At 47.9% G+C, this 25,606-nt stretch overlaps 1 protein-coding gene and 1 non-coding gene across 4 annotated transcripts in view; one reads left to right on the top strand and one right to left on the bottom strand.

The window, feature by feature from the left end:
* WWC1 (WW and C2 domain containing 1) overlaps nucleotides 1-25,606 on the bottom strand; it is a 151,604-nt gene that overhangs the window by 110,556 nt on the left and 15,442 nt on the right. The gene's annotated exons all lie outside the window — the stretch shown is intronic.
* On the top strand, nucleotides 22,224-22,325 carry LOC132028990 (U6 spliceosomal RNA). The gene has a single exon (XR_009407635.1). It is a non-coding gene; the product is annotated as a U6 spliceosomal RNA (small nuclear RNA).

Raw genomic sequence — 25,606 nt, 5'->3', positions numbered from 1 at the left:
GCTCTTGCCCAGGCCTAAGTCTGACTCTCCAGCCTCCTCCAGCTCTGATCATTTTCCCCACAGCTCACTCTACTCCAGCTGCCGAGCACACTCAGACCCATGCCAGGAATGCACTCCCTCTCTCTCTGCATGGCTAGCTCCTGGGCTTTCAGATCCCAGTTTAACTGTCACCTTCCCAAAAAGGTCTCATCTGACTGAACCATCTTAATTAGGTCCCTCTTGCTTAATCTTCATCACGGCACCATTTCACTTCCTTCATTTTATTTCCTGAAGACACACGGCAATTTTATGTTTGTTTCTTTGTTTAGTCATATCATCTCTATTCCCTATACCCCCTGCAGTGCACACTGGGCGACAAGATCGACACAAGCAGCGGACCGCGTCTGTCTTGTTCATCACCAGGCCTATATGGTGGGTGCTCAACATGGCTTTCCAGGCGTCTCCACCTTGGCCTTCACCATGAGCCCTTGTTGATGTTTTGGGCCAGATGATTCTTTGTTGCAGGGGAACTGTCCTATGCATCACGGGGTGTTTAGTCACATCCCTCGTCTCTAACAATCAGATGCACCCTCTCTCCCAGTTTTGACAACAAAAACGTCTCTGGACATTGCCAAATGTTCTCTGTGCTGGGGGCGGATGGGGGAGGAGGTGTCAAAATCTTCCCCAATTAAGAATCACTGATCTATCTGTTGAAAGACTGAGTAAGTCAAAAGTAAGGAAAAGAGAATTCATCCATAAGTGCCATACATAGTTTGAGAGTGGGGGGTCTGCACACCGGGCAGGGCTGTTTGCCACCACGTAGACCTCCCAGCTCAGTGCCTATTTCTAACTATGGTCATAGTACATTAGAAATGATGAATGCTTTGCAATCGAGATTATTAACAATGACTGATAATTTGTGGAGCATGTACACCAATCCCCCAGTTTCATACTAGAGTCTGGGCAACATCGCCTCCTCGACACCCAAAGAAACAAAAGCGGGGGGGGGGGGGGTGCCTGGGTGGCTTAGCTGTTAAGCATCTGCTTTCGGCTCAGGTCATGATCCTAGGGTTCTGGGATGGAGTCCCACGTTGGGCTCCCTGCTCAGCGTGAAGCCTGCTTCTCCCTCTCCCACTTCCTTTGCTTGTATTTCTTCTCTCACTGTCTCTCTCTCTCTGTCAAATAAATACATAAAATCTTAAAAAAAAAAAAAAAAAAAAAGCAGGTTAGGTAGATAGGACAGGTTGGGCACAAGCTTCAAGGTGAAGGTGCAGCGATTTCAACCCACTCAGGTTAATGCCTTGCAATAACTACTAATTTATATGGATTTCCTAGCAAGTCAGAACACCAACCACACAATGAACTTTCTATCTATGCCCTATAGTTAAGCCAGTTTCTAAACACACTGGAGGTGTATTCTGGGACATATGCTCAATATATTTGGCTTGGAGTCCCAAGGAGATGTTAAACCAGAAGGTATTGCTTTTTAAAATGAGAATGGGCCCTGGCTCTTCTATTAACTCCCAAATTACAGAAGCAGAGACAGCAGACTACACTGGAAAGGCCTTTGAAAGTTGCCTACAGCTGAGATTCTTAGACTAGGTTCTGTTTGAGAATATATGGGATATAGGAGACCCCCATATCCAGGCAGGCTGGTGACATTGGGAAAGGGAGGGCTTCACATGCCAGGGTTCAAGGTAAGATTTCACTTGAAAAGGCTCCATTGCTTAAAAAAAGAAAATAATTTGGAAACGCCTGACATTGTCCACTGCCCTCATTTTACAGATGAGGAAACCGGGGACCAGAGAGGAAAAGTGACTCTAAGCCACACAAACCTGTCTGCTGAAGGTACAGAAAAGCAAGGACTTTGCAGGTGGCTGAAACCCTGTTTGAATCCTGCTTCTGCCATTTAACTAAGTTCTGTAAGCCTAAGCCTCCGTTTAGTTATTTGAAGAAATGAGAGTTATCCTATCTCCCTTATCAAGTTTTGTAAACAAAAGAGCTAATGAAGTGGCAGGAAGACTCTGCTATGTTCAGGTGCTGGTTGTCAAGGCAACCCGGAGCCAGCCCAGTGGTCAGAACAGGGGGTAGGAAGCCTCGAGATGGAACTACGTTCAAATCCTGGCATTTCCTCCCCCAGCTACGTGACTGGGCAGATCGTTTCAATTCCCAAGCCCTGATTCCTCATCTGCTTAAGCGGCTGACTTCTTTGCTTACAGGTGTGGCGAGGCCCCCATCATGGGACACAGGAAAGAGGCTTATCCCAATGTCTGGGACATAAGAGATGCTCAGTGAGCACCTGCTTCCTTCTGACTTCTGTGGCACCTTGTTTGGGGTTACGGCTGCAGGAACCATTCCCGATAGTGCCCTGGGAGCATGAGCCAGGGAACCTCACCTCCTCTGCACTTGCAATGCCCAGGAATCTTGGGAGCCGCACCAGCACCAGCAGGAAGGAGGTCGGGGTGATGAGTGGAGCGTGACTTAGAAGCCCCCACCTCACAGCTCCCTCAGAAAGAATGCTCTGCATGACTGCACCTTTTATCTTGATTTTTTTGAGAGGGGGTAAAAAATAAAGGCAAGAACTTCAAGGTCAGGTTCACTTCCCTGCAGGCTCCTCCTGGGCCCAAGTAAAATTTCAAGAATGCAGCCTCTGGGCCCAGTTTACATTCCCACCCTCTCTGGTATCCAGGATACCAGAGGGACCTGTCGCATTCCATCCCACCAATCAGCCCCCTCAGTCCCATCCTGCTGGGGGCAGGGCCCGCCACGGGTTCTTGGGAGAAGCATCACAGCCTTGTTAGCAGAAGGGTCATCCATCCATTCATTTGTGTAACATAGATGTTCAGAGCTTACTGGAGCCAGGCACAGGGGATACAGTTTTATGGAAAACAGACCAAATCCCTGGTCCTGGGGAGCTTTCAGGGCAGTGAAGAAGACAGCCCGAAATAAGGAGAGCAGTGCAATGAAGCGGCCGCACACAGAGGCACGAGACTGTGTACAGGGGGTCTGACCTACTCAGCAATGTTAGAGGAGGCTTCCAGTTGAGCTCAGGGCTGAAGGGTGAGTAGGTGTAAACAAGTGGAGAGAGGAGGGAAGAACATTCCACGTAGAGGGACGAGCGTTTGCAAAGGCTCTGTAATGCCTCTGCAGACCTATCACCAGAGTAGGGAAGGTGGAGGGTGGGGGACGGGATGGGGCTTGAGAAGCAAAATCAGGGTTGTACTTGGGTGAACGTTCCAGGGGCCCTGTTAGAGCATCAGAATGTTTCATGTAAGGGGATGGCATGGATCAGGCTGCCTAAGAACTTTGGAATAAGATCATCTTGGAGACTGGAATGGGAGGGGAGGGTAAGATGAAAAGACAGGACACAAGTTAGGGAATTTTAGGAGCATGTCCAAGTCCCCAGAATGATAGACCTGGGCAACTGGGCTGAACGGCAGGGGGACGGGGGGGGGGGGGGGGGGGGGGGGGGGGGGGGGGGGGGGGAATATGATGCAGGTGGAGGTTGATTTGGCTGTCTTCTTTCCAGATGTCCGCCTCCTTCTGGAAGGCCCTGGCAGCCACCCCAGCACTGATCTCAGTGTTTCTGGACTGACATTGCCTCAGAGGAGCCTCTCTGTGTTGCAGAGGTGCAGTCCACCATTAGTAACCTGATAAAATGCCACCTGCCCTCACATCAAGATTGCTATAAGGAGGGGTGCCTGGGTGGCTCAGTCATTAAGCCTCTGCCTTCAGCTCAGGTCATGATCCCAAGGTCCTGAGATCGAGCTCCACATCGGGCTCTCTGCTCAGCGGGGAGCCCGCTTCTCCCTCTCCCACTCCCCCTGCTTCTGTTTCCCCTCTCACTGTGTCTCTGTCAAATAAATAAATAAAATCTTAAAAAAAAAAAAGATAACTACACGGAGAAGCCATCTTTCCCGTGGTGAGGCTCACATCACCACTGCCACATTATCAGACTTAGAGGCTCTGAAGCGATGGTCAAGGATTGTAATGACATATGCATTTTTCAGGCACCTCTGCTGCAAAATGGACACCCCCTCCAGTTCTAGAAGGAGGGGGGGTCCTTTAGATGTTTGACATTATACCCAAGAGACATGCTCGAAAACACGAGGAAAGAAGGGAGACAGGGAGGGAAGAGGGCAGGAACATAGCTAAATGGCTGGTGAGTAGTTTCTTTGAACACCCAAGAGCCTCATGGAGTTCTTGGTCTCCATGTTGGAGATGCTGGCTGCCTTTCGGCCTGGGGAGAGGGATAACCAAACCTGGCTACATCTGGGGTCCCACTCTTGAGATCTCGAACTCAGGAGGCCCAAGACAGGGTTGATACTAAAGGTTTCTTCACTTCTTTAAAGGAAAAAAAAATTAGAGAAAATAACAATGAAAAAGAAAAACGAGAAACACAAAAGCTCCACAAACACAGGCAACAGAAACCTTTTCCCTCCTCACGCACAGACATGAGCCCCTCAAGGAAGACGAAAGTTAAGGTTTCCTGTGTGTCCTTCCAGAAACATCTTCCCAGTCATACCAGCATGGGTCTGTACCCAGCACATGCACACACACGTGTGTGTACATGTAGGCTGATCGTACATGCTCATACTCCACAAAACTGAGAACGCAAGCCTCAGTGACATAACCGTGTTCTTACTTATGAAACGAAGAAAGAAAAACATGCCAATAAACTATAGACCCGTGCTTTCTTTACCTTAGAATATTTACTTTACATATACTGAAAAAGCTTTCACTTGGACTTATGTAGACATGTAATTACACAGCTCCTTTCCATATATGGAAAAAAAAAAGAAGCAAAATAAATGAGCTCAGGTTTTGATAAGACGGAACCCCTTCTCAGCGTTGCGTCATAGACACCTGTGCGCTGCTCACACTGGCGCTCTTTGTGCCGCTGGGAGCTGGGGCAGCACCTGCTCTGATAACGTCTCTGTGGTTTCCTTCCAAGCTCCTGAAAACTACTTTGAGTTCGGATCCTGGTCTCTACCTGATTTTACCCAAAAATGCCAAAGAAAGGTTTTCTGATGAAAGAACAAAGGTGTGTCCACAGTCGTCCTTAAGCGGTCTGTGGCCAGAGCTCAGCGGGAGGGACAGCAGCACCGGCTGCGTTAGCGGGAACACAAGCGTCTGAGTGGGTTGTGGGCAAGGACCCGGGCCAAAAGCATTTCTGAGATGCAGCCCTGATGTGAAGATGTTAACACACAGAACGAAACAAAACAAAACAAAAGCCCACAAGTTAATCTTAAAACGGATGAATTATACTACAGGACATACATAATCTCCCTCACCTGACCCTCAGTTGACTTGGGGTTGCACACTCAAGTCACAACGCCAGCCAGGCAGGACACTGAGTGAGGTGAGAAAAGTGGGGCTGTATGAACACAAAGTGGTTCTAAAGCTGTGATTCCCCAGGGGTGGTCCTGGAGCAGCAGCTACTTAAATGTTTCCATGGAGTAGAGAATTCCTTCAACCCCCTCCATAAGATTAACACATACGGATGTATACATATTTTGAACCCCATTCTTTAAATACAGAATATACTATTCTGATTGCTATTTGTTTAATTATGTATTTTGGGGTTCTCTCCCTATCGGCACCTGAAGCTCGAGCTCATGCTTGTTAATTACTATGCAGCACTCCACTGCATGGATGGCCCTTAACTTCCCTCTGCTGCTCCCAGCCTCATAGTCAGGCTGTTTTCTGGTTTTGCTGCTCATATTCAAGGTTATGTGAGGAAGTGGCAAGGTTGCAGGCTGAAGCATGACCCTGAGTGTGGGAGTGGGGGTAGTCTGGTGACCCCAAACCTGGGAAGGGCTGTGTAAGTCACCCACAAGGGACTGTCTTGAGGTCAGTTTGGGGCTCTGGGAAGGCAGGAAGGGATTGGTTGTGGAATATTCTGACCACACCAGAGATTCAGCAGCTTGAGCGGTGAGGATGGTGAAGAGGGCCCAGCTCTTTCCACCTCTTCCTCTTCCTAATCTGCAGAGCCCTGTATCTCCTAAACCCAGCCACGGTCTGCCCACAGTCCCAGACTCCCTCAGGGCATGCCGCTCAATGTTCTAGGTCCCCTTCTCCTGCCCGGCCAGCCCCACCCGCTTCTAGATGAACAGAGATGAAAGAGCAAAGCAAAGGGGACCTCAAGGAATGAGTACCTGTGGAAGTGGAGGTATGTCTTAGTTTCTTTATCCCAGGGTCCCCTCCCACCAGATGACCTTCCTCCAGCACATTCCATATATATATGTGGGCTCTGTAGGGGTCACAGTAATGGTTACTAAACACTACGCTGAGCACACACAATCTCAAGTCAACCTCACAACTGAGAAGGTACCAACTGTTAGCTCCATTTTATTGATAGGAAAACGGAGTCTTGGAGATGGTGAATGCCTTTCCTCAAGTTACACAACACATAAGTAGTCTTCTTGGGCAGCAAATTGAAACCCAGAAGTCTTTTTAGTGGCAAGCGCAGGTCCCCAGGTCAATCCCCAAGACCCTCCTGTTCATGTCTGTGGATGTGGTGAAGGGAACCCAGGTTGGCAGGGTGGGGGGCGGGGGTGGCAGGTGAGTGGAGACTTCTTTCAGGAATCATGGGAGGAACTCAGAGTTTTACTAAAACCACAATATTTAATGAATGTTGCTTTACATCGTTTTACTTTCCCCTTTGTTTATCTCTCTACCCTTTTCTTTTCTTTTCTTTCTTTCTTTCTTTCTTAGATATTTTATTTATTTATTTGTCAGAGAGCGAGCGAGCACGAGCACAGGCAGACAGAATGGATGGCAGAGTCAGAGGGAGAAGCAGGCTCCCTGCGGAGCAAGGAGCCCGATGTGGGACTTGATCCCAGGATGCTGGGATCATGACCTGAGCCGAAGGCAGCTGCTTAACCAACTGAGCCACCCAGGCGTCCCTTCTTTTTATTTAAAGATTTTATTTATTTATTTGAGAGAGAGACAGTGAGAGAGAACATGAGTGAGGAGGTCAGAGGGAGAAGCAGACTCCCCATGGAGCTGGGAGCCCGATGTGGGACTCGATCCCGGGACTCCAGGATCATGACCTGAGCTGAAGGCAGTCGTCCAACCAACTGAGCCACCCAGGCGCCCTCTCTACCCTTTCCTTAATTATTGTTTAGGCCTGTTCCTCCCACTTTCATTCACTGACAGCCCCCCTCCCCCAACACCCCAACAGGGGTGGAAGCAAGGCAGGTCTTCCTAAACTCTCCTCTCTTCCACTGGGCCATGGGCACAAGGTCCAGGAATTCCTACAATGTAGCAAAAAGGCAGTCTACTAATTCTAGGTTCATTAGCATGGCTCATTAATTATCAATGCTCCCCTCCCCAGCCACCCTTCTCCCCAAAAACACCCAAAACAGCAGATTAAGTTTTAACTTTTGCTGGCAGAACACCTGCTTCTGAAATTCCTCCTCCCTCCACCTCCTAGGATTTACAACACAAAAGTAAACATTTACACTGGTTAAGATTTACCAAAAGGAAGTGTGGCCTGGAATGAGTCCTTTGAAGTTCTGTCTCAAAAGAAGGAGCCCTTTTTAAATATGGAAAATAAGAAACCTCAAAGCCTTCTAAGTGATATTGGACTTGGGCTTAGGGATAACTGGGCCTTCTCAATTTTTCACTTGGGCCTTAATGCCAGCATCCTAAGTATAACTCCAAACTACAGGTCTCTGTGCTCCAGGGTAAATGAGGTTATCAGTCCATAATGCAATCAAGTGGCTTCCTGGAAACTCTAGGGTAGAACATTCTTCCCGAGATACTACCAAGGGGGTAGGAAAGGGTACCCTGAGAGGGGAGCCAAAGGGCAAGGCCGATTTTACGGGCAGGAAAGATCCTGAGGCACACCTGTTTGTCCAGACAGAGGGGATTTTCTCAATGAGGCATGTCTGTTTTACTGGAGGTGGGAGAAATGGGAGCAGCCAGCCCAGGATTCATGTTGGTGAAGCAGACCGAGTATCAGATGCCCCAGGCAAAGAGTCACCAGACAGTGAGGTCATGCAGATACCTTTGGGGAAAAGGAAATGAGACAATTCCCCATCCATACCCCAAGATTGCTGGCATAGACCAGTGGAAATGTTGGAATCAGAAAAGTAGGGATGGCTGCACCTAGATGTTTGCACCCAATCAGAACCTTCTGTTTTAGTGATAGCACCCAAGATGCAACCAACCAAGAATCCTGAGCACCCGGGGCAAGTCCCAGGCAGTGGCTGTGTGCACCAAGTGAAGGCAGAGTAGATGAAGCAAGGTTTCCTCAGGAAACAGCACCGTTAATAACTGACTTTGTCCTGGGTACCTGATGGCTGCTTTACCCAAAGAGCTCAATAGTCTTCAGCGCAGCCCAGGCATGCACGTGTTCTTATCCCCACATGCAGATGAGATCGTTGAAGCTGAGCTCACTTGGTCAAGGTTGCAAGCGGTGCCTAAGCCAACCCCCTTCTCATTGTACTACACAGCCTTCAAGTAGAAGATAGGTGTTAAATGCTGACTGTATGATACGCTAGAAGAAGCAGGGACCCTGGATTCCTCCACGGTGGGAGGCCCGGTTGAGCTCTTAGCTGAGTGACCTGAGCAAGTCCTTCAGTCCTCTGCAGGTGCTTCTGCCCCCACTGCTGTCCTCGGCCTCAGCACTTCCGTGGGTTGCGCACTGGAGGAAGGAGTCCACACCCGCCCCGCTTTGCTTCGACTTCCGGGCTGATCCAGCCAAGCATTGAGAAGTTTTGTCAGCAGGAATGCAACATACTCTGACAAGGCTTTTTTCTTGCTCCTGGATTCCCTATAAAGAAAGAAGCACGCTCCGTCCAACGTGAGCTTGTATTATCATCATCTATCCTTCCAGAGTTGGGAAAGGAGCCAATCTGATGCTATAGTATGTCATTTGACACTTGGGCTTTTGTTAGGGACCATCGACAAGCACTGGCCTTTCATCGTTCTTCAATCAAATACAGCCCCAGCAAGGCCTCATCTTTACTTGGAGAGAGAGAAAGAGAGAGAGAGAGAGAGAGACATCCAGAGACCCTGAGCATTTAATCTTGCTGCCTCCAGCTTCCTGGGGTCTCACAAAGCCATAATGTCACCCAGAGCAACACCCTGGCTCTGATTCTGAATTTGACCTAAGGACCAATTACAAACCTATTTCTCTGCACTCGAAAGCTCCATTTCCCAACTTGTCAACTGGGAAAGAAAGGCTTTATCACATAAGGTTGTCAGTGGAGAGCTCATGAGACCCCAGAAGGTAAAACTCTTTTAAAACCGTCTAGCATTAACTTTGTGCTGGGCCCTTTAACACACCATTTGAATAAGTCAATACTAGACACGCATGTCAGAAACAAATACAAAAATATAGGACACGGGGTGAACAAATGAACCAATGGATAAACGCAGAAGTGGAAGGAAGGAGAAGAGGAGGGAGAGGAAGAAGGACCTAGGAAGGCCGGTGGGGCCCTGAGTCAAGCTCAGAAATTGGGGGTATTGGAGAACCATGACAAGTTTCCAAGAAGAAGAACAATTTGCTCTGCAAAGCCCGATGGAAGGAAATTCCAACAGGACTTGCAACGCGCGTAGCTGGAAAATCATCTTGGGAGTCTGGCTACTCTGTTAGCCAGGGGCGATTAAGGTGGCCAATGCCAGAAATGAGACCTTAACTCAGTGGGTCACCACGGGGACACAAAGGACAAAGGATTGGCAGAGGAGTGGGGCAGACTTTAAAAGACCTCAACCACTGAAAAAAATCTTGACAGCTGATCCCTCAAAAATGCAGATTTATAAGGATAAACAATCTCAGAGGCATGTTTTTGTCACGTCAGTGTCCCGAACCACTAACTTCAATCCCCACATCCACCTCATCACCTCGAAACAAAACAGAACAGGAAGGAATCACTGCTATACCCTCATGGTCACTGGAGCATTATTTGCAAGAGCCGAAAGGCAGAAGCAACACTGGTGTCTACCAACAGATAGAGAAACAAGAGGTGGTGTATCCTTACCATGGAATATTATTCTGCCTTTAAAAAGGACATTCTGGGGCCGCCTGGGTGGCTCAGTGGGTTAAGGCCTCTGCCTTTGGCTCAGGTCGTGATCCCGGGGTCCTGGAATCGAGCCCCACATCGGGCTCCCTGCCGAGCAGAGAGCCCTCCTCCTCTCTCTCTGCCTGCCTCTCTGCCTCCTTGTGATCTCTGTCTGTCAAATAAATAAAATCTTTAAAAAAAAAAAAAGGACATTCCGACATGAGCTGCGATGTGGGTGAACCTAGAGGACATAACGCTAACTGAAATAAGCCAGTCCCAGAAAGACAAGTGCCGTATAATTGCGCTTACATGGAATACCTATAGGAGTCAAATTCCTAGAAAGTAGAATGGTGGTTGCCGGGGCTGAGGGAGAGGCGGATGAGGAGTTAGAGTTAAATGGGGACAGCGTTTGGGTCTTGCAAGAAGAGAAGAGTTCTGGAGATCAATGAGGGTAATGGGTGCACGGCAATGTGAATGCGCTTGACACTACGGAACTGGACGCTTAAAAATGCTTAGGATCGTCCATTTTGTTAGATGGATTTAATAAGAATTTTTTAAAAGTTTGGAAAGGAAGGAAGCAAGTAAGCAAGCAAGCAATCGTTGCGGGAATTGTCAGAAAATGGGACAGCACGAAAACAATGCAGGTCTTTGCCAACCAGGCACACCCCAGCCGAGAACCTGCTCCTCCTCCCTCATCCAGGCAACTTTTCCTCACTGCTTTAAGATTCCCGTAACCCCTTCCCCCTCTCCTACCAGATGCTGACACAGCCCCTTGTTGCATCGGAATGGCAGGAGTCCGCCTCAGGATGGACGTGGCCACCTTATCCTGTGTCCTGGGACACCTAGAGTTCCCAGTGACCAACACTGACCATGCCCATCACTCCAAGACCCCAGCTGCCTCCAGCCTCAGGAACTACACCCCCATGAGCTGGCTGGCATTTCACGTGAGAGCGGCGGATTCCAGAAAATGCTCTGTAGCAAGAAGAGGTGGACTGCCTTGTGGGAGCTCCATAAAAGGGCTCCTGTCACAGAGCCCCAGGGCCTGCCTTCTGAGAGGCACAGGAAGGACACCACTGCTCACAACGCTGAGCACAGAATGAGGCCATGGAGTCCAGCTTGCTTCTGCCCACCTCTGTCCTCATCACGGACTCAAGAAAATCAGGCCTAGAATGAGGAAGCCTTCCTCTTGCAAAAAGCTGCAAAACCAGCTCCACTGGATCCAGTCCCTCACTCATGTAGTTTGAACTCTGCTATTAGGTGTACACACATTCAGGATCTTTTTGAGGAACTGATCCATTATAAACAAGACCTCTGACTCTGTATCTGGTAATACTCTTCTTTTTGGCATATTTTGTGTTTTGTTATTACAGCCATTCATTTTCTATTGATTGGTATTTTCCCATCCTTTTTCATCCTTTTACTTTTAGCCCAGCTGTATATTTATACTTAAAAGGAATCTCTCGGGGCGCCTGGGTGGTTCAGTGGGTTAAGCCGCTGCCTTCGGCTCAGGTCATGATCTCAGGGTCCTGGGATCGAGTCCCGCATCGGGCTCTCTGCTCAGCGGGGAGCCTGCTTCCCTTCCTCTCTCTCTCTCTGCCTGCCTCTCTGCCTACTTGTGATCTCTCTCTGTCAAATAAATAAATAAAATCTTTAAAAAAAAAAAAAGGAATCTCTCAGAGGCAGTTTATACATTTTTGCCTTTTCCCTCCCCAACCCGACAGTATCTACCTTTTTTTTTTTTTTAAAAAGATTTTATTTATTTATTTGATAGAGATCACAAGGAGTCAGAGAGGCAGCAGGGAGAGAAGAGGAAGCAGGCTCCCCGCTGAGCAGAGAGCCCGATGCGGGGCTTGATCCCAAGACCCTGGGATCATGACCTGAGCTGAAGGCAGAGGCTTAACCCACTGAGTCACCCAGGTGCCCCCAGTATCTACCTTTTAACTAGACTGTTAATCCATTTACTCTTAATAAATTATTAATATATCTGGATTAGAGTCTACAAACTTGCCAGTTGTTTTCTATTTGTCTTGTCTGTTTCTTTTTTTCCTACTCTAGAGAAATCATCCACAATACACTATTATGTTTGCTTTAAACAATTATCTTTTAAAGAAATGAAGAAAACGTTGAAGTCATTTATATTTCCGGGGCTCTTAATTTCCCATGGAGATCCAAGTGTCCATCTGATATCCTTTTCTTTCAGCCTGAAGAATTTCTTTTGACATTTCTTTTTGTGTAAGTCTGCTGGTGAGAATTTCTCTCAGCTTTTATCTGAAAATATCTTGATTTGACCCTCATGTTTAAAGGACTTTTTCCATTGGATATAGCATTGTAGAGTGACGGTCCCCCAACCCCCTGGCTTAGCACTGTGGAGATATAATTCAATTTGGGGGCCTTTGTTTCTGATGAGAAGACAGTAACAGGGCTCATTGTTCTCCTGTTATATTGTGCATATTTATTTGCTACCTGATTTTAAGGGTTTTCTCTTTTTTTAAAGATTTTATTTATTTATTTGACAGACGGAGATCACAAGTAGGCAGAGAGGCAAGCAGAGACGGGGGAAAGCACCCCGCTGAGCAGAGAGCCCCATGCAGGGCTCAATCCCAGGACCCTGAGATCATGACCCAAGCCGAAGGCAGAGGCTTAACCCACTGAGCCACCAGGTGCCCCAGGGTTTTCTCTTTTGTCTTTAGTTTTCAGCAATTTGATTATGATGTGTCTAGGTGGGATTCTTCCCACGATTCTCCTGTGTGGGGGACTGACCTTCAACGGTCTGTGGGTTAATTTTCATCGACCATGGAACTTTTCTGTCATTACGTCTTCCAATATATTTACTTCCTCAATTTCTGTCTCACTCTCTTTCCTTTGAAGAATCCAAATACACATTTCTTAGACTGCTGAATGTCCCACAGATTGCTGAGTTTCTGACCTTCTCTCTCTCTGCTGTTCTCTCTGGGCCCCGTTTGCATAGTGTCTATTGCCCTGACTTCATGTTCAGTGCCCCCGTTTTCCTACAACATCCAATCTACCATTCGATCCCCCTCCTGGATTTTTCACTTCAACTACTATAGTTTTCATCCAGAATTTTTATTTGGTTCCATTTCTCTACTGGTGTATTCTCCTTTGAATTCTAAACATACCTATGCTACTTTAAGGTCATTTTTCTGCTAATTCCGTTATCTGCCATCTCTGAGTTTGTCTCTGCTGTCTTTCCTCCTATGTTTAAGTACCTTTTCTAGTCTGTGCTGCACATGGGGAAGACTGAGCTGCTGAGAATCTGGATTTTGTGTTCTGTCTTTAAAAACCTTTGTTGTGGGGCGCCTGGGTGGTTCAGTCGGTTAAGCCTCTGCCTTCGGCTCGGGTCATGATCTCAAGGTCCTGGGATCGAGCCCCACATCGGGCTTTCTGCTCAGCAGGGAGCCTGCTTCCCCTCCTTCTCTCTGTCTGCCTCTCTGCCTACTTGTGATCTCTGTCAAATAAATAAATAAAATCTTTTAAAAAACAAAAACAAAACAAAACAAAAAAAACTTTTGTTGTGGGGTGCCTGGTTGGCTCAGTCGATTACATGTCATCTTTCAGCCTGGGTCGTGATCTCGGGGTCCTGGGATCCAGGACCTGCTCAGGGGGAAGCCTGCTTCTCTCTCTCCTCCCTGTTTGTGCTCTTTCAAAAAAAAAATAAAATCTTAAAAAAAAAAAAAAAAAAGTTTTGTCATGATGGCAGTTAATTTATTGGCAGATTAACTTTATTCCCTTGAGCCTTTTTAAGCTTTGTTGGAGCCATGTGAGTATAACGATGGAAGAAACATGCTAAGAATGGTGGAGCAGAGATGCTGAAGGAACCTGGGTCCCTGGTGACCATGTGCAGCTACTGCTCCAACCCTGACTGGCCTGTCTTGTGATTTTTTTTTTTTAATATGATAAAGAAGTAAAGTTAAATCTTGAAGTTAAGGGGCACCTGGGTGGCTCAGTCGTTAAGAGTCTACCTTTGGGGGCGCCTGAGTGGCTCAGTGGGTTAAGCCTCTGCCTTTGGCTCAGGTCATGATCTCAGGGTCCTGGAATTGAGCCTCGCATCGGGCTCTCTGCTCAGTGGGGAGCCTGCTTACCCTCTTCTCTCTGCCTACTTGTGATCTCTCTCTCTGTCAAATAAATAAATAAAATCTTAAAAAAAAGTCTTCCTTTGGCTCAGGTCATGATCCCAGGGTCCTGGGATCAGGCTCCGTATTGGGCTCCTTGCTCAGTGGGGAGCTGCTTCCCCCTCTCCCTCTGCTGCTCTGCCTCCTTGTGCTCTCTCACTTTCTCTGTCAAATAAATGAATAAAATCTTAAAAAAAAAATCTTGAAGCTAAACCACTGTTTTTTATACATTCTGACTTGTGCTGCCAGCAGCTAAATTGCTGAAAGTGCTGAATACCTACTAAGTAGACCAGACCAGGGGGTAGGTACTGGGGATAAAGTAATTAACAAATTAGATGGGGTTCCTGACCTGTAGCTTATCGTCTGGAGCAGAGGATGGCAAACTATCGCCTGCAGGCCAAACGCATGCCGCGCCTGCTTCTGTAAACATAGTTTTCAGTGGGACAAGCCATGCCTATTTGTCTCCATATTATCTATGACAGCCTTTGTGCTCTAAATTTGAGTGGCTAGGACAAGTGGTATCATCCACAAAACCTAAAATATTTACCATCTAGATCTTCATAGAAAGAGGTTACTGACTCATGATTAGGGTAGCAGTTCTCAAACCCGCTGGTCTTAGGTCCCCTTCACTATCTTGAAACCTGAGGACACCAAAGAGGTTCTGTTTATGTGTGTTTTCTTTATCAATATTTACCATACTAGGAATCAAAACAGAAAAAATTTGAAAATATTTATTAATTTCTTTGAAAATAAAAACAGTAATCCCATCGCATGTTAACACACACATGCTTATAATTAAATATAATTTTATATTTATAAATTTAATATAAATTTTAAAACATTTTACTGTATAACAGATTTATAATTTAAGTGCTTTTATACTTAAATGTTTTTCTAAGTTCCCTCCAAAAAAATTGGTGAGAAGAGCCACATTACTTTATATTTTTGCAAAACTTTAATGTATGGCTTAACAGACAGCTGAGTCCTAAGAGATGTATTTGCATCAGCCTGTTGCAAAACCATATATCATGTAGCCTCTAGAAACTCCACAGTCTTCTCATGATAGACACAACATAAAAAAGGCAAATGACTTCTTAGTATTATCATGACGTTTTGACTTTACAGACCCCCTCCGAGAATCTCCAGGACCGCCAGGGACCACACTTTGAGAATGGCTGTCTAGAAGAGTCCTAGGCTGACATTAAACAGAAAACACATGAGATCTAATTAGCTAATTATCATCGAACAACTGATTTAAAGGAAAAGAATACTGCTCTACGAGCGTATGTAAACACCGAACCTGGCCCCATCTGGGGAGTCAGGGAATGATTTCTTGAGGAAATGATGGTTAACCAGGTGAAGGCAGGAGAAGGGAAGCTCTCCCTTCCTTCAGTGAGTTTGCTCCTCTTGTTTGGCTAAGGAAATTGGGTTAGGCTTTAGGGAAGGATCAGGAATGAGGATGACTTTGCCAGGACATCTTCCCCTGAGGGTACCAAGTCAGAGGTGTGCTCTGGGAAGCAGAGGGAAAGCTGTAACCCCAGGCTTCTCCTGGCATGCCTGGAATTTACCTCAGGGAAAGCAAACCCTGATCTCTCTGGAACGAGGCTAATGCTCTACAGATGGGGCACTATATGGAGGCTCAGACACTGAGACACAGGGGACACAGGCAATGCGGGCCTGGGAACAGTTACCCAGGCCCTATGGTCATACGGGTAGCAACCCAAACCTTAGCTGTCTTCCTTTAAGGCATTAGGAGCTATTCCTCCTCCAGATGGTTACTTGCTGTAAAGCCTACTGGTTGAGGAACCACAGCAGCTTCCTTTCCACTAGATGGCCAGGCCCAGTCCCACTTCCCTACCAATTACCAGCTCTGTAAACACTCACTCTCCAAACCAGATTCTGTCAGGTTTCAGGACGGTATCAAAGGCTGCCACGGTTCTTCTTCCCCCTGACGTGCCCACCCTTGGGATGTGAAAAGCCACCAGATTCTAGCCACCATCTCACCTCAAACACCCCTACTTGAAAAAGAGTTGGCAGAGAAGAAAACTATCCCTGGCTGATGGAAGGCAGCAGATTCAAACTCTGTCCACTAAGAGTAATGACGCAAAGCCGTCGGCCCATCCATAGCAAGTATTCTACAAGACATAACGGGATTAATGCCCTGAGTCTTCCCAGTAGGCTTGTGAGATCTGTTTTCATGCGCTCCCATTTCACATATGAGAAACTGAAGCACAGAGAAGTCTTGCAGTGGACCCAGGTAACAAAAGTCAGTAAGGAGTGGGACTCGCAATAAACCCAGGCAGTGTGGCTTCTAGGACTCAACTCCTTGAACATATATTTTACTGCCTCTCTCTATTTGAAAGGACATGATGATTTTTTATTTTTTTTAAAAGATTATATTTATTTGAGAGAGAGAAAGAGAGAGCATGAGAAGGGGGAGAGTCAGAGTGAGAAGCAGACCCCCCACTAGCCTGATGCGGGGCCTTGATCCCAGACTCTGGGATCATGACCTGAGCTGAAGGCAGACGCTTAACCAGCTGAGCCACACAGGTGCCCTGAGGAGTTAGATTTTTTAAGAATATCTGTGTAGATGCTCCACACTGCTTATTATCAGGGGAACGCAAATCCAAACCACGGGATGCTATTTCACACTCATTCGGATGGCTACTATACACCTACCCAGAAAATCACAAATGTGTTGGTGAAGGGGTGGGGAAAAGGGAAGGTCTGCACCCTGCTGCTGTGGGTTTAAATGGTACAGCTACTGTGGAAAAGAGTGCAGGGACTCCTCAAAAAATTCTAAGTGGAATTGCCATATGATCCAGAAATTCCACTTCTGGGAATAAAGCCAAAAGATTTAAAGGCAAGTACGGGAACAGATATTTGTACACCTGTGTCTGGAGCTTCGCTATTCATGACAGTCTAATGGGGAGGGCAACCCTGGCCCGTGAATGGGAAGTGATAAACAAAACATGGCATCTACATACAATGGAATACTAGTCAGCCTCAAAGAAGGAAAGAATTCTGCCTCATGGGACACCATGGATGAACCTGGAGGGCGTCACGCTGAATGAAACAGACCAGTCACAAGAAGACAAATACCGTGGGAGTCCATTCATATGAAGTCGCCCGAGCAGTCAAACTGGTAGAAACAGCAAGTAGAATGGTGGCCACCGTGGGCTACAGAGAGGCAAACGAGGAGCAGAGAGTTTAATGAGGCACAGTTTGGGGCGCCTGAGGGGCTCAGTGGGTTAAGCATCCTCCTTCAGCTCAGGTCATGATCCCAGGGTCCTGGGATGGAGCCCCGCATCAGGCTCTCTGCTCTGCAAGGATGCCTGTTCTCCCTCTAATTGTGTTTCCTCTCTTGTTGTGTCAGTCTTGCTGTGTTAAAAAAAAACTAAATAAAATCTTAAAATTAAAAAAAAAAAAAAGAGGAGTTTCAGTTTTACAAGATGGAAAGAGTTCTGGAGATGGACAGTGGTAATAGTCCCATAGCAGAGTGAATGTGCTTAACACCACAGAACTGGATGCTTACTATGGTTCACATGGTAAATCTTATGTATATTTTACCCAATCAAAAATACATGTTTTTTCTTTTTTTTAAGATTTTATTTATTTGACAGAGAAGGAGGAGGGGCAGAGGAATAAGCAGACTCTCCACTGAGCAGGGAGTCTGACGTGGGGCTTGATCCTGGGACTCCAGGATCACAACCTGAGCCGAAGGCAGATACTAAATCAACCGAGCCACCCAGGCACCCCCAAATTACGTGATTTAAAAAGTAAACTAATGTTTCAAAAAGTAAACTAAAAAGTAATACATCTCCGAATGTCTATTATTATAATTATAGTAGAAATGACCCTAAATAATTTTTTTAAGTGGGCAGGGGGGCACGACGACTTTTCTGAACTTCTGATACTGAGAGGGCCCTTGCAAACAGATTAAATGCTATGGCCTTTCCCTGGTTCACATGCCAAGCCAAAAGAGGTGATTAGCAGGCTTACACTACTGGTTTCTAATCAGAAAGTTAAAAAAAAAAAAATCCTTTGTCAAAGAGAATAAGAACAAAGGGCCAGCAGGCCCAGGGGTTATATAATGAAAGCTAAATCATGCTATGTAGAAAGGGCTCTCCATCTCCTCATGGCCGTGTCCTCCTAACACCAGGATCTTCGAGCCGTCGGAAGGCTATGGTACCATTCTGATAACACATCATTCAGTGAGGCCTGGCCCCTCACAAAGGCAGGCAGCACCCCTGCATGCAAGTTGGACGTTTAGGACACAAATTCCAGGAGTCATTAGCAATTGCATCTCAATGGTTCCCATACACTTGCCTCTCCTTCCCACGCAATCCTGCTTCTGTCTGTCTCTCTCTCCAGTGAGTAAGGACACCAGGAATACTGGAGAACAAGACTCTTTCTGAAAAGACCTCTGTGTTCAATTTTCCAAACAGCTAAGACTCTAAGAGGGCAGGAGCCAAAGAGGGAACTAGGAGAGGAGGCTGTGGCACGGAGAGGGCCCGAGTGTGAGAGCTGACGGGGGATCAGGTGCCCCGTGGGTCATCATGACCCCACCCCCTCCACAATCTCCGTCCATGCTGCCCACCAACCGCTGGGCAACACCTCCTGTCCTCACTGTCCTGCAGAGCAGGGTCTGTGGGATCTGGCTGCCCGTGGACTTTAGGAAGGAGACAGGAACTTCCTCCAGCGCCTGGATTCCAGTCGCTGCACCCTGGAGAGTGCAAGAGCTTAACTAATTCTCAAATCAGGACACATACACAAAACCCTCTGAGAAGCGGTGGAGAACTCAAAGAGTGTTAGCAATGTTACATCAGCGCGAGCCAACGACCTCCAGGAGACCATGCGGCAGTGATGAGCACTGAGCCCTGGATGGAAACCCAACCTCACGCCAACTTGCTGTGTGACGCTGATAAATTCCCTGTATCCCTGCTCTCTCTGGGCCTCAGCAGCCTCATCCGGAAGGTGAGGACAAGCGAAATAGTGAATGCATGTACAATGGCTTGGTACACGGTGACTGTCACAACCTCTAGGAAGTTTCATCAGCATCCAGAGGGATTTTTGAACTTTATTATCTTTGAATATAAAATCCTGACCAAATAATGCACAGCACTGCCTTCCTCCTAGAAACAAATTGAGTGTAATCCGGGGAGATGAGAAAAGAAAGGGAATAGATTGAGAAATAATATCCTTATAAAAAATACACAAAAGAAACTCAGTAATTAACTATGATCTTCTAATACCTGATTCCCTCATGACATTATAGCAAACGCCTGAAGATTCTGACACAGCCCACATCAACGAGAACTGGACGCTTCCCTTTTACCAACTCAACTCAAGCCGCATTTGCTGAGAGCCTGCTGCATGCTGAGTCCTCAGCGGCTCAGCCCTGCCCCTCCAATTCAGCCACTCCTTTCTCTTCAAAGAACCAAGGAAGGTTCTGGCCCCACTTTGGATTGAGAGCAGACTGCCCTTACCCTGCCCTCATGCATCAAGAGGTCAGCTGTCTCCTGTGCTGAGGTCCCCTGAGGTCACAGCAGTCTAGGCTAACCCCAGAGTCCCTCCAGGTGCCCCCACCTCCCTGCCCGTGCCATGCACACAGATAAGCAGGCAAGCTCAGAGGAGGGACCCTGGACTCCTACAGCAGGTTTTGTGGTACTCCAGTGAAGAGTAAGGAACTGCAGCTAGTTTTTCAGAGATGGGTGATGGGCAGCATTCTTCGACCACAGACAGCTGGCTCTCCCTTCACTGATGCGACGAAGACAGGCCATGGGATTCCCGCTGGGCCAACAGTTACCAGTTTGGCAAACAGCAATACGGAGCCTTACGCAGAAAATCACGGTAGCAAACGCTGAGAAACTTGGGGGTAAAGAACTCATGGGAGTTCCATGGTGCCAAAGCTCTATTTTTTAATGCCTCATGACAAGGCGAAGGCTTGCACATTCTAGCGGCCCTGGGTGTGGGGTTGGGCCGGGGCTGGCACACCATCCTTGAGTTTTTTTCTCCACATCAGGAGACTTCCTGAGCGGCAGACAGAGAGCTCGGCTCCCACAGGAGACGCCTCCGCCCCATACAGGTGGGCGGTGTCCCCAGACACTCAGAGCCCTGGGAGCTCTCTGGTCCAACACTGGCTCTCTGGGTCCAAAACCTGACTTAGGACTTCAGACTGACCAAAAGAGTCAGGACGTGACAGATTCTCACCAGGAAGCGTCTATCATCATCATCCTTTATTCCGGGACTTTCCTGTCGCCTCTCAGGTGACTTTGGGAGTATCCATCCACTTGTTTACTGGTACAGTTGTGTGCAAGAGGCAGTGCTGGGCCCAGGTGGCTGATAGGCCACTACCCCATTCAGTGGAGAACATGGACTTGAAAAGGAGGATGGCTCCTGGTGGATGCATGGGGGAAAAGGTGCACAGCAGCTGCCCTTACGCAAGCTGGGACAAAGCAGGCTCCCTCAAGAGGAGGTCTTTAAGCCGGAGGAGGGGAGATGGGCAGCAGGGCTCAGAGGGAGAATCAGCAGGCAGGGCACACACTCGGTTCATGGAAAGCAAGGAGAGCGCTTCCTGGCGCGGGGAGGAGAGGGTTTCAAGCTTAAGGCGTGTTAGAATTGTCTGGGAGGCATATTTAAGATTAGATTCCAATAAATCAAATCCAATAAAGATGCAGCATCCTGGAAGCCCCCGCTGAGGTTCGGATTCAGTGTATTTCAGGTGGGGGCCCAGGAATCTGTTCTGTGGGCTCCTTGGGGGAGTCAAAGGCAGGAGGTCTATGGACCACACTCTGAGAAACCCTGCTTTGAAGGAACGGGAAAAACAACAAAAAAAAGCCACTTGTGGCTTTGATGGAATATTGTTTTCCTGGAATGTTCCCAAAGGGACTTTGGACAGCTCACTAATGACTCGTTCTTCAGTCCTTTTACACAGACAGACATGACCAACGTCAAACAAACCGAAAGCGAACCCCAGCAGGGTGTGAGGAACTCCACTCACGTGGACGGCTGTCACTGTGTTCCATGGGATGACGGTGGGCCTTATCTCAGGAAGGTGTCGGGGCAAAGTCCACACTTTAGCCAAAAGGCTGTCCACAGGTGAACCAGGGCCCAGCGAGCAGTGACAGGTAAGCCTTCTGGAATCTGGCCACACCTCCTTGCCAACCTCGTGTCAGGAAAGGCAAGGCAGTCTACAGACGTCTTACAGACCTTCTCTATTGCCCGTGACTGGCTCCCTGCCCCTCCATCCTGGGTGCTCCATTGGGAGTCTGGTCTCTGTTACCCCAGTACCACCCCCTAAAGGCTCCTCCTGGCTTGGACCCGGGGCTGCAGGTGAGGACTCTGGCTCCACCAGCCACTGTGGCTCCTCCACCCAGGCCATCGGCACTGTTTCTGCTGGCACCCTCATGGCACTATTTTTCCCTACCCCGAGCTAGTCCAGCCATTTATTTCACTGGCTCAAGCCCCTGCCTGGGAAGCTTATGGGGGGACCTTCCCAAGGACCCTACGCCTCCCTGTCTTGCTCTTGCTACTGTTCCCTGAGGGCTGGAACCCTGCCTTTGTGATCTCTGCCCACTGCCTGCTGGGCCACCTCCATATTATGTGTTAGAGTCAGAGGCACTACCCTCCTAAGACTTTCCACCTTCCAACAGCCCCATGTCCCCAAGGGCCATGTTCTGCCACCCTGGGGACTTCCCACACAGCCCCCTTCTGCTCTGGCCCAGCCGCTGAATACGCTAGTCTCCCGACCTGCCTTTTCTTGGCAGGGTGACCTCCTTTGAACTGACCTTCATACCCATCCAGCTTCATTCCCTTATTCCATGTGGAGCTCTGGGAGCAGGCTGAGAAACTCTTTTCCCCTGATGCTGTTTAGGACTGACTGTAATAATCCAATGTTTACTGATATTACAAATATGTGGTGTGCTCAACATCAGAGCTTAGTAAGAGGCAGTCAGCCACAGAACAAAACAAAAAATTAAAACAAACAGAAAAACCAGGGCTGTGAAGTAGTAAGCCCTATTGAATGGTCTAGCTAGTGCTACTCGAACATCAACATGCTTAAGGACCACCGGGATCTTGCTAAAATGCAGTCTCTGCCGCTCGCTTCGGCAGCACATACATTAAAATCGGAACGATCCAGAGATTAGCATGGCCTCTGTGCAAGGCAGATACACACATTTGTGAAGCATTCCATATGAAAAACAAAAAGCCAAAACCAGTTTCTGATTCAGTGGGCCTGGGGTGGAGTCAGATCCTGCGTTCTTTTTTTTTTTTTTTTTTAAGATTTTATTTATTTATTTGACAGAGAGAAAGACCACAAGTAGGCAGAGAGGCAGGCAGAGAGAGGGGGAAGCAGGCTCCCTGCTGAGCAGAGAGCCGAATGTGGGGCTCCATCCTAGGACCCTGAGATCATGACCTGAGCCGAAGGCAGAGGCTGAACCCAAGAGCCACCCAGGCGCCTGAGATCCTGCAGTCTTAACAAGCGGGATCCCAGGCAGTGCTGCTGTGCTGGTCCACAGCCCACACTTCCAGCAGCGAGAGGGTAGGGGTCACACTAATGAGTGGGAGTCTGCCACACGGGGACGAGGCCAGAGCAGGGCTCTGAATAGAGCATGCGGGGAGGAGGCCAGAGGAGGGCTCTGAATCGAGCATGCGCTCAGATACAGGAACCACTGAGTCCTACTCACTGCCACAGAATCAAAACAATCAACTCAGAAGTTCTGAGAAAGGATGATCTAGGGATGGCCAACTGCCCACAGACTCTCTGGGCAGGCAGCTGCTGTGGTTGGTACCACAGGATCCCTGAGTCTGGTTTCCAGTACCAGGTGAGCCCAATTCAAGGTCAGCTCTGTAATTTTCCAAATCAGCACTAAATTTTTGGCCACTGAGTTAACTGTGGTTAACAGCTGGGCTGGAGGGTTATGAGACAGGCTGGGGCCATGGTGGGGATAAGGGTCCCCTAGAGCTCTGATAATGTCTAAGCTGTTAGCATTTGTGAGTCCTTAAGTCTGAGCCCTGCTGTCTGCTAGGTGCCTTGCGTGGAAGCATTCATGCTGCAGTTCTCCCAAGAACCCTTTGGAATGGGTGCTCATTTAAGAGCGGACGCTCTGGAGCCAGAAGCCTGAGACTGAATCCCAGCCTGGCCACCTTCTAGCCGTGTGACCTTGGGCAACTAACTTAGGTCCTCCATGCCCCCACTTCCTCCTCTGTAGATGGGAAGAGTTAGAGCACCTCCCTTAGACAGTTGGTTGAGTAAATATAAGACATTTAGTGCAGCACTTAGCACTCAATAAAATCTGGGCTATTCTTTTAGCTTTATTTGTAAGAAGCAAGGACATGGGGGCTCGAAGAGATTAAGCAGCTTGCCCAAGTTTACACGGCAAGTTAGAGGCAGAACTGACTGTGAATTCATGAACACATTTTAGATCTGCTGTTTGCAGGTATCAGGAGGTAGCAGAAACCTCTGGTGGCCTCCAGCTGCAGTCCCACTTGCCCAGCAGTGCGGGCCTCTATTCCCTTCCTTAGATTCCTGTGAAATCTAAGCTCACAGCAGCTTCTTCCTCCCAGAGCCATCTGATATGGGTTTTCCCTGCTTTGGACTAGAAGAGACTGGACTTAAAGTAGATCCCTTCCGGGCGGGAGCCGGGCGGGAGATGGTGGATGAGGGAAGGCCTCGTGGAGCAGGCAGCATCCCTGTGGCCTGGGAGGGATGTGGGGCTCCCACGGATACCGCTGGGGCTGGGAACCGGGCCCACACTGGGAGAACGGCATAAAGGCTCTGCCTGTTTCGGGACTGCCACTGACCCAGGTGGACCACACACAGAGGACTGATCAAGAGAGCTTACGAACCACAGCAACGGTGACTGGCACCTACACGCTGCGGGGCACTCTGCAAAGTATTTAAATAGTTTAACAGAAGCTTATTAAAACTGGACGTAGCGTAGTTATGTAAGAACACGTTTTGTTTCTTATATACACATATACGGACAAACATGGACGTATTTAGTGGCAAAGAGACATGATGACCAACTTAAGAGTAATAACCAACTTAAAAAAAAAAGTAATAACCAGCTTTTTCTTTAAAGCAGGCTCTGTGCCCAGCATGGAACCCAACGTTGGGCTCAAGATCTGAGCTGAAATCAGGAGTTGGGAGCTTATTAACCAACTGAACCACCCAGGTACCCCTATAACCAACTTACTCTTAAATGGTTTATATATGTCATGGTTTCACATAATTACATATGTCTGTATACATATGCACACATATCTAGACTCACATACTCACACACAAAATGAGAGACTATAAGCTACACGGGCAACACGTAAAAATCGGTAAATCTGGGTAAAGGGTATATGGAAATTTCTTATATTTTTGTAATTTCCCTGTTAGTTTAAAATTATATGCCAACATGTAAAAGATACCAAAAGGTGCATGGGAAAGGTTTTTTGTAAAAAAATATCTTTAAAAATAGGAGGAGGTCAATACTACTACTACCCTCATCTTATTAATGAGGAAAGCGGGGCAAAGCATTAGAGACATAGAAAATGAGGCAGGCCCAGCTTTGAGGAGCTTTGATGGTCAGGCTAAGAAGGTTGTACCTCCGCAAACTTGGGGGTGGGGTGACCAGAGTGTGAGAGGGGCAGTCAGCACTGGATTATGCAAGACCGATCTGAAAGCAGGCCACAGCTTGGCCAGAAGGGAGAGGCCTCTAGTTTGGCCTCTATTTTCAAACAAGCCTCAGTAGGAATAAACAGAAAAGGAAGCAGGTGTCAGAGCCTGTATAAGAAAGGGTGGCAGAACTTGGCAGCCAGACAGGGGCAGGGAGGGATTCAGAGGATGGTGGCCTGTGTGTAGTGGGGGAACTGGGCCCATGGGTACCGGGGGGAGGAATACCTACGTTTTGCTGCACACTTTTTGGATCTTTAGAAGTTGAACCAGGCATGTTTAGTCATTATAGGGGGATCTTCTCATGGGAAGGACTGGATTCAGGTTTAATTCTGTAGTTGAGTACAGTGTGTGTCTGGACCCAGAAATGATGTCCAGCAGGAAACTAGTAATGGGCCCTTCAGGTTTCGCTGGAGAGGAGGTAGCAGGAAGTATGGGGTCACGGGACACTACTAGGGAAGAGCAATGGGAGGTGAGACTGCAAAATGCTCTCCCTGTCCTGGAACAGAGTGACCGCCCATAGAAGAGGGTCAACACCATCCATTACCAGAGGCCCGTCCACTGCTGGAGGGAATGTAAGCTGGGGCAGGCACTAGGAGCAACAGTATGGGGGCACCTGGGGGGCTCAGCTGGTTAAGCATCTGCCTGAGGCTCAGGTCATGATCCCAGGGTCCTGGGATCAAGACCCACATCAGCCTCCTTGCTCTGCAGGTAGCCTGCTTCTCCCTCTGCTGCTCCCCCTGCTGGTGTGCTCATGCTCGATCACTCTCTCTTTGTATCAAATAAATAAAATCTTTTTTTTTTTTTTTTTAGAT

Source organism: Mustela nigripes, chromosome 12, assembly GCF_022355385.1.
Source record: "Mustela nigripes isolate SB6536 chromosome 12, MUSNIG.SB6536, whole genome shotgun sequence".
Taxonomy (NCBI): Eukaryota; Metazoa; Chordata; class Mammalia; order Carnivora; family Mustelidae; genus Mustela; species Mustela nigripes.
The sequence above is the reverse complement of the archived record's forward strand: the minus strand, read 5'-3'. Positions and strand labels throughout refer to the sequence as shown.